Here is a 10,031-nt window from a genome sequence, read left to right on the forward strand (position 1 = left end):
CTAGAGTTTCAGTATATAAACTTTGCATGTAGCTTGTTGCATTTATTTCTAGAGATTTGATGCTAACTTGTTGATAGTTTATGTGGTACTGCTTTTTCATTCATTAATTTTATTGGTAGATTTTAGGTATACAATATGTTGACATTTATTATTGGGAATTTATATCTTTACATAATACATCTTGGTTCTTATTTTTCCCCATACACCTGCCTTCCTTTCAACCCCTCTGCCCTTCCCTATTTACAAAAACTTTGTTTCCACTTTTTCCTTTTGTCATATTTATTCTTTTCCCTTACCCCTCCAACTTCTCCTTCTCCTTTAGACCTTTTCTTTCTATTTCACACTATCTAATATACATTTTGACCCTTATTTACACTGTCAGTTTCTCATACGAGAGAAACTATTTATTATTTACATATGTATGTCCTATTTATTTACTAAGATTATGGCCTCAATGTGCATCCATTTAGCTATAAATTCTCTAATTTCTCATTTTTATGGCTGAGTACTACTCCATTTTAGAAAACAAAACAAAAACACATCTTTATCCAGTCTACATTTATTGGGCAATTGGGCTATTTACAAGCCTTAGCTATTAGAAACTGGGCTGCTATGAACATGGGTGCACATATATCACTATGGTATGATTCTTTTTATCCTTTTGGGAAGATACCCAGCAGAGGAATTGCTGGGTCAAATGGAGCCTCTGCTCCTAGATTTTTGAGGTATCTCCATACTTATTTACTTTTTTTTTTCCTACCAGGGATTGAACTCGGTACTTTGTACTTACAAAGCAGGCAGTGGAACTACTAAGCTAACTCCTGGCCCTGGTATCTCCATACTGATTTCCACAGTGGTTGCACCAGTCTACACTCCCACCAAAAGTGGAGAAGTGTTCCACTCTCACAAGAGCCCTGCTAACATTTGTTATTTGTTGACTTCTTGACAGTAGCCATTCTTTCTCTGGTGAGGTGGAATCTTGGCATTGTTTTTATTGGCATTTCTCAAATGACCTGTGATGTTGAACAGTTTTTCATATGTTTATTTGCTATTTCTACTTTGCCTGAAAAATGTCTGTTCATTTCAGATGCCCATTTTTGGATTGAATCTTTAAATTAAGGAAGTCTGATTCTTTAAGTTCTTTATATACACTAGATAGCAGACCTTGGTCTGAGGAACAGATGGTAAAAATTTTTCCCACATTGTGGGTTGTTTCTTCACGCTCTTGGTGGTTTTTCTTGCTGTGCAGAAGCTTCCTTTTTTTTTTGGTACTGGGGAATGAACTTGGGTCCTTGCACTTGCAAGGCAGGCCACCAAACCACTGAGCTAAATCCCCGGCCCCAGAAGCTTTTTAATAAGAAGAGATACCGCTTGTTGATTATGCTAGTTCATGTGTAACTGAGGTTATGTTCATTAAATATTTTCCTATACCAATGTCTACAGTCTCTCTTCCAGCCAGTTTAGTGTTTCTGTTTTAATATTTAGTTCTTTAATCCATTTCAATTTTAGTTTAGTGCATTTTGAGAGATATAAGCCCAAATATTATAATGAGGGAAGAATTCAGTCTCAAATTTTTTAACTCCCTAACCTTTTTTTTTCTATTTCAAATATAGAAATTGCTGACCTCATCACCTTTTTTCTCAGCAGGTAGACATATCCAATCAGTGTTTAGAGGTTAAAACTTCAGCAAAGATGCCACACACTAAAAGTCAGTTTTGAGCTATTTCAGGGCTGACAGTGCAATGAATTACTGCAGAACTCAAATCAGAAATTTCTCTTAAATTGAGGACACATTCCTAAGTGAAATAAATAAGTTACACATGTGTAAATACCGAATAATTTCTCTGGTGTGAATAAACATAATAGTACATAAGATCCTAATGACATAACGGACAATGTGAAATAGGAACAAAGGGGCTAAAGGTGTAGGGAAAGTGGGAAGGGTAGGGGGAAGCTAATAAGGGAAAAGAAAAAAATTTGAGAAAATGAAAAAATGGAAATGAAGTGTTTGTAAAAGGGGAGGGGAGGAGGGGTGAAGGGAGGGCAGGGACAAGGGGAAAAAATGAAAACCAAGACCTGTCATGTAAAGGTACAAGATACCAATAATGAATGTAACTGTACTGTATACCTAAAATGTACCAATAAACTCAATGAGGAAAAAAAAGAAATTTCTCTTAGGAGATCAAGGTACATGGGAAATGGTGGGTGTGCAATCCTTACCACAGGAGAGGTACAATCCCTGAAGAGAAAGGAAAACCTGAGTAAAATATTGAGCGTCTGGGGAATTCAATACACACTGTGGTTTAAGAAGTAAACACAATTCCTCCATTTCCTTTTTATACCTAGAGTCTGATATTTAAGAAGAGACTGAGGATGATTCTTCTTTATTTACAGACAAGTGCATTATGTCGTTAAATTCATGTTAAATATTCTGATGTCTCATCTAGTGGCAAATGTAACATGAAGGGCTATTTTTCTCCAAAGCTGATGCTTCAAAGGAGTATCTATTATCACTATAATAGTATTTATTACCACTAATTCAGAAAGATTTTCCAGAGATATGATAAATTAAGTTTGTTGTATCCTCAGAATCAAAGGAATAAAAACCAAAAATCCTATATTGTCCTTTTAGGACCAGGGATAAAAAGCAACAAAAGATCACCAAGTTTTCTCTCCTAAAAAGGGTAAGTTTTGAAATCCATTTATAATAACATCTTCCAGTAACACCTTTATTGACATATTACTAACGTAAAATTATATATATGAGATATATAACTCGATGTGCTGAACAATGAAAATTTTTAACATATGTGATATACAAACAGACATATAAGGAAAATAAATTTTAATATCTATTTTGTTATCTAATTATGAGTATATGGTATTCACTTGTTAAATATTATTACCATGTTTTACAATATATCTCCAAATTTTAATTGCTTTACATAACTGATCTTAATATCCTTTGGCCAAAATCACCTAACTGGCTAATAGTAATCAACATTCTATTTTCTGCTTACATGAATGTACTATTTTATATTTACACATGTATACTAGATTTTACTTTATTTCTCTTTATGTGCCTTGCTTTTTATATTTAGCATAAGGAACTCAGATTTTGAGATGAAGTACAGTAATCTGATATATGACATTTTTCCCATTTTCTCTTACCCTAAAATTGAACTAAAACTAGCAGAAGTACATCTTTCAAAGAGAAGTAGATAATGTTTATAGGATTATTGGACACAAGAGGTGCAGTATTTTAGTTAGTAAACACCCTTTCCATGGACAGATCTCTCATTCTTCTGGACATAAGTTTTTCTGTATCATAGGACTGTAACTGAATCATTCATTCCTAGAGTCTAGTTGGTTTTTTGTTTTTGTTTTTTTAGATTAGGACAGTTTTTATGGATCTAGCATAACAGAGTCTAATCTCATTAGAATTCAGTACCAGATGAAAGACCTCTGCCTCCTATTTTACTAGTGAACGGAGGATCCAAGCAAAGGAGGAAAGGATGAGATGAGAGTAGAAATTCTGTGCTGTTCTAGCCTTGTCTGTTTCCTTCATTTTTCTCAAGGCAGCTTTGTTTTCATATGGCAGCACTGGCCTTGGCTCTAAAAGCTAAATTCGTGATGCTTTTTACCATATTTAGCTTTTAAGACATTAATGAGAGGAAGACAATGTCACTTAGTACCAGGTAACATTAAAGGTAAGTCCTATGGATTCAAACTGGTTAAGTCCGGACATTCCCAGCTTATGCTCCATATTTGTGAGAAAATATTTTTGGAAGAGTGTGGGTGTGGTATGATGCAATCCTTCTTTCCTTTATCCACAGATTCTATAGAGAAGAATGGCTCCTGAAAATGGATCTTTTGTGACTGAATTTATTCTGATGGGGTTAACAGACCATTCAGATCTCCAAATACCACTGTTCTTCCTGTTTCTAGTAATGTATGTGGTTACGATGTTAGGAAATTTTGGCTTATTAACTCTAATTGTATTGAATAAACATCTTCACACTCCCATGTACTTTTTCCTCTTTAATTTATCCTTCATTGACTTTAATTATTCTTCTGTATTTACACCCAAGATGCTCTTGAACTTCATATCAAATAAGAACATTATCTCTTACAGAGCATGTATGACTCAGCTCTACTTTTACTGTTTTTTTGTCATCTCCGATTGCTATGTGCTGACATCAATGGCCTATGATCGCTATGTGGCCATCTGTAATCCACTGTTGTATAACACTGTCATGTCCACTAAAATGTGTTGAAATCTTATGCTTGCTTCATACCTGATAGCATTTTCTAGTGCCATGGCCCACATGGGATGCATGCTGAGACTGACCTTCTGTGATGCAAACACCATCAACCACTATTTCTGTGACATTCTTCCTGTGATGCAGCTCTCCTGCAGCAGCACCTATGTTAATGAACTGGAGGTTTGCACTGTGGTAGTAATCAATACCTTTGTGCCCATTGTCACTATTTTCATCTCTTAGGGTTTTGTCATTTTCACTGTCTTCCACATCAGCTCCACGGAGGGCAGATACAAAGCCTACAGCACCTGCAGTTCCCACATAGTTGCTATTTGTCTTTTCTTTGGATCAGGTGCATTCATGTATCTTAAGCCATCCTCTGCTGGTTCTATGAATGAGGGAAAAATCTCTTCTGTCTTTTACACTAATGTGATTCCCATGATGAATCCTTTAATCTATAGTCTGAGGAACAAAGATGTTAAAATTGCCCTAAGAAAATCCTTGATCAGAAGAAAGTTTTGAACAGTAATTTAATTTCTATATCCACTTATTTATTAGACATAGAGTCTATTTTAATAGATGAGGAAATGGCTATTCTCATTATTTCTTATCCCGGGGATAATTGAAGATTCCATTTGTTTCCAATTTTATTAATAGTCATTTTCTCCATCATGTGCACATATTTTCTTTTCATAATTTGTTTCTATTTAACAGTAAATTAAGGAAAATGTCATCTCTGTTTTTTCTCATTGTCATTATGAACTATGTTTCTTTTGGTAAAAATAAAAATTTTTGCAAATGTCAAAATAAATACTAGGATAATATTGTACCATTCTAGAGGATGTGTTTCTTTTCTTCCTTGTGTTTTATTCTATTGGAAACAAATGAGACATGTTGGCTCTAATCTTGTCTTTCCATATTCCAGTGGGCAGGAAATGTCTCCATCAATTGCCAGTGTTTCATGTATAAAAGTTCACAGGACTATGAAATGCAACACATTTTGCTGTTAGAAACTGTATACATTAATCTTTTTGTCATAATATTCATATATACTCTGCACACCAAACTAGCTTATGAAAGACACTCAATATGTATCTATTGCATGAATAGTATACTAAAGCTCAGTACAGTTAACAACTTAAGGACTCACAATTCTTTAGTGAAAAAGCATAGAATAAGCCAATAGCTTGAATATTTTAAGTCTGCTGTTTCTGATGTGCTTTACCCCTTTTATTAGTTGTATTTCATTAAATGTGACAAATATTTCTGATTTTAAAGTTTACTGTGCCTTGTTTTTAAATGTTATGTAGGCTTATATCAAGGAACTTTGTTGTTGTTGTTCTAGAAAACAATTTTATGTTTGCATTTGTTGTTACAGAAAAGGCTTGTTGAGGTAGCAGAGTTCTGAGATGATTAGCTCAAGGAGGGAGCTCAGTGTTGCAGAAAACCTAAAAACAGAATTTGAAATGTTTTCAGGTGTTTGAAATTCAGAGACTAAGTATGAGAAAGGATCCGAGCAATATGTTGTTAGTCTAGGGCCCCAAAAGATGCATAGCTTTTAAATAGAAGTTTGCTCTAAGGAATGGTGATTGGGAGTGTAAAAGCTGTATTTCAGTGTGAATTTGTAGTTGTTCTGTAGAGTTATGCAATATACTACTCTATGATGAAGCCTTGATTACTCCTATATCACAATGGTTATATATTAAAAATTTTGGAGGAATTGATATGAAAAAGGCATAGCCACTTCGGTGAGAAATGAGAAAAAAACAATAGCAAGCTCAGGAGAAATATCATGAGTTGTAATTGAAATACAAGATAAGACTTTAGAAAGTAAAAATGGAAAATTAAAGCTCCTCCAGTAGTTATGATGATTTTCTCCAAATTGGAGGAGCTTACAAATATTATAGAAGTCATAGGTTTGTCTGTGTAGGATGAATCTTAAGTTATTTGGTATTAAAAATGTTGAATCTAGACTGAGGAAGGTCCCGGGAAGAATTAAATAATTCCACTTTTGTGAGCTTTCACATGTTATTTCCAGATTGACTTTTAAATGTTAAAATATCATATTGCAGTTAGGAGAGCAATGATAATTTGACAGAAATATTTGCTGAATAAACCAAGTGATAACAAGTTAATTTCTAATGTATCATTTTCCCTTTGAGAAAACAGGCAAAAAAGATGATGAGTCTAAAAATTCTTAATCCTTAATTCTTAACCAAAACACAATTTAAATATTTTCTAAATTTTAAATGTAATATTTACTACTTTACCATTTATCTAATCTTCACTAATATTTATGTATTATGAAATTTATCATAAGTGCTTTATTGTCTTGTTCATTTATTTTTTTAATGATGAGCATTTTTAAATCATTGACTTACAGTGTGAATTGATGAGTCATTTGCCATTGCCTAACCCAGTATCAATTTGCCTTATTTTCAATCACAAAAGCTCTATTTATTCAAAAGAGATGATCTTCTAGTTTAGTTTTTATTTTTTCTTTAATGTGTTTCTTTTTCATAAAACATTTCCTCTTATTGAATGAGGCACACTTCTAAATAAGCAAATAAAATTTCTGTTATTCATGATGCCTTGTAGACCTTTCAGGGATTTACTCACTCTGTCATCTATTTTATCACTAACTGGAGAAGCCCAAGGAGTAAATTAAATTGGATCACTTAAGTTTCATTAGAAAAACCTCAAAAACAAAGAAAATATTTTCATTTCAGAGAAGATAAATTTTCATCCTTCTGTAAGACTTCTTGTGAAAAAAGCTAATGTTCAGAAACACATAAAGACATTGTAAAAGTTAAGGGTGGCAAAGTTAAGAGACAGTTTAATTGAAAGGTTTTGCTTGGCACTTTTAAGTATGCCATTTAAAGGTTTTATTCAAAGAAAGTAAAAAAAATAAAAGTAAAATGATATTAAATTTTCACATCTGAGATTTTAAAATTAAGCCATGGTATTCACCTGAGTCTGCATACTCCAAAGGGATATTTCTAAATCAATGGGGAAACTTAAACTTACTGAGTGATAGCTGAAAAACATTTTCCAGAAGAAAATTTTGCTCATTGCATTTATAATTAGCTTAATATAAGCTTTCTCTAAGCAAACTATGCTTGTTGGTCAGGGTTAATTTTGATTAAACATAATCAGAGTGCACTCTAGTTATAGGCTGATGAAACCCAGAAGTAAAAGGGCTTGATTTCTATATCCCTATATTTTCTTAACCTCCGATTTTCATTGGTCTTCACATTGCTTCTCATAAAATTGCAACCTACCTGTGGAAAAAATCTACAATTGTCTGATCTAGCCAGAACTAAATCCTAAAAATTGATGGTGAAAGCTGATGAGGAATTTTTCTACAAATCCAGAACAGCTGGCACATTTCTTGGTTCAGCCACATATCAGATAAAGTAGTTTGTTTTGGGGACCATGTTGTGCAAAATTTTTATATTTCCACATTAAAATTTCAATGTGAGGAAGTTCTACTTCTGAGTCAGAATTCTATCTTCTTAGGGTTTGGGAGGTTCGTGGAATCACCTGAACTGTTCAAGTTCTCTCTTGGGCATGAAGCTGAAGACCTAATTTGGACATCAAGCTACAGATGGCACACTTGGTCAGAGGACACTTGGTCAGAGAAGGAGCGCCTTCTGCAGTGTCCATCTGTCCAGCTCTACACTCCCTGGGCAAGAAATGGAAGTCCAGCAGAGGAGGAATCCCGGAGCTCATAGATGATGGGCCTGATGCTAAAAGAAGGTTATGGCCCATAGCAAATCATAATTTATAAAGTTGAGCATGTGAATAGACATTTTGATTCTAAGTCATCCTTTTTAAAAATAATGAAAAGTTTACATATTATTTAAAATTAGCAAAACATGAACAGTGATTTTTATGAAGAAACAGTGCCTAAAAGCATAAATAAGAGCAAAATACTCACATAAGAAAAATGTCCAGGAAGTATCCTTCATAGTTCATATTTTACAACTCTCACACCTAATTCAGAATGTGTGAATATATTCTTAAGTGTTCATGGCCTAGACAATAAATGGCAATGGATAAAAGTGGCCTAAATCATCATTCTTGTTTTCAGTCCCAGAGTCAGCAGTAAATCCTTACATTCAACATCTTTTTTTTTTTTAATATATATATATATATTTTTTTTTATTGAGTTTATTGGTACATTTAGGGATACAGTACAGTTACATTCATTGTTGGGATCATGTACCTTTACATGGCAAGTCTTGATTCTCATTTTTTTCCCCTTACCTCTGCCCTCCCTTCACCCCCTCCTCCCCTCCCCATCTACAAACACTTTATTTTCATCTTTTCATTATTTAATCTCACATCAGCCATGTTTGGGAGGCACCCATACGAGCAACTTATTGAGGCTGAGATTGTTGCTGATCAACCCCTCTTCCAGAGCACTCTCTCCCCAGGCTTTCGCCAGTGCTGTGGCATGTGATAGTTCTGGAAATGAAGGATACCATATCAGGCCTGTCATGTCCCCTTTCCACATCATATTTGTCTTTTGCTAGGCGGGATGCATGTGACAGTGAGGTCCTATTTAGGTGCTGAAACTATCAGAATCAGGATGGAGAAGGAAGAATGGATGGAACCACTTACGTGATAGGACCTATGGAGGATTCTGGCAATATTCTATCTCTAGATCTGCACAGTGGTTTTAATGTCCATTTTTAAATAGGTAGAAGTCTAAGTAATTTACACCACCTTTACATTTGTATTTATGGTAAATTTCCCAATATAATCAGGTTACAAAACTTTGATGATTAAAGCTAGGCTTTAAATAAGCAATACACTAATCCATCAACAAAGACAGAAAGGAAAGCCCTGCATATAGGAATGATTTCCTAGTGTTCACTGTCTCACCTAGGAGAAGGCCAGCAGATAAAACATATAGAGTAACCCAGACTGGGGCAGGAATAGGAGTCCCATTACCAGCCCATATGTAGAATTTTACCCCAAGTTCTGTGGGCGAATGAAAGTCAACATATCGTCCAGACTGTGTGGATTTGTGCTTTGTTTAAGTCATTATTCTGATATTAATGAGATCCTAAAAAGTGTATTATATAATTTTATTTTCTCAACTCTTTCAATAGTCTTGATAAATCTTTCCATAATGCCTTCTTCGTACATTATTTGCAATGGCTCTTTCTTCCCCACTTCTCCCCAATTAAAAAAAATGCAGTAAAATATAACATCTAACTATTTTAAAATACAGCCTTGGTTGGTATTGTATTCATAATGTTGTGCAATCATCTCTACTAGTCAACTCCAGAACTCTTTATATGCTGCCAAATTAAGGCTTTTTATCCATTAAACAGCAATTCCCCTTTGTTCTTTCCCCAAACCCACACAACCACTATTCTATTTTCTATCTGTTTTTGACTACTATAAATATGTTACATAAGTAGGCTGATAGTGTTTGTGTTTCTGTAGCTAGAATTTTGCACTTAGCATAATATCTTCAAAGCACCTTCATATTGTAACATTCCAAACATTCTTCTTTTTAAGGTTGCACAGTATTGCATTGTGTATACACACCACACTTTGCTTACCCACTTGTTGTAGGACAGTTGGCTTGCTTCCCATTTTTGCTTTTGTGGGTAATGTTAGTTCAATATGTCCCTTGGAATTCCTTTTTTGAAAAAATTTTAATATATAACCAAAGGTAGAAGCCTACATTCAGATGTAATAATTCTATTTAATTATTTGAAGAACTTTCATACTGTGTTCCACAGTATGTCT

The 10,031-nt window shown here is 34.1% G+C and overlaps 1 pseudogene; it reads left to right on the plus strand.

The window, feature by feature from the left end:
• The first annotated feature begins 3,842 nt into the window (after window positions 1-3,842).
• LOC104854697 lies at window positions 3,843-4,784 on the plus strand (annotated as a pseudogene).
• The last annotated feature ends 5,247 nt before the right edge of the window (window positions 4,785-10,031 follow it).

Source organism: Fukomys damarensis, unplaced genomic scaffold (assembly GCF_012274545.1).
Source record: "Fukomys damarensis isolate Sample0158 unplaced genomic scaffold, DMR_v1.0_HiC HiC_scaffold_16, whole genome shotgun sequence".
Classification (NCBI taxonomy): domain Eukaryota; kingdom Metazoa; phylum Chordata; class Mammalia; order Rodentia; family Bathyergidae; genus Fukomys; species Fukomys damarensis.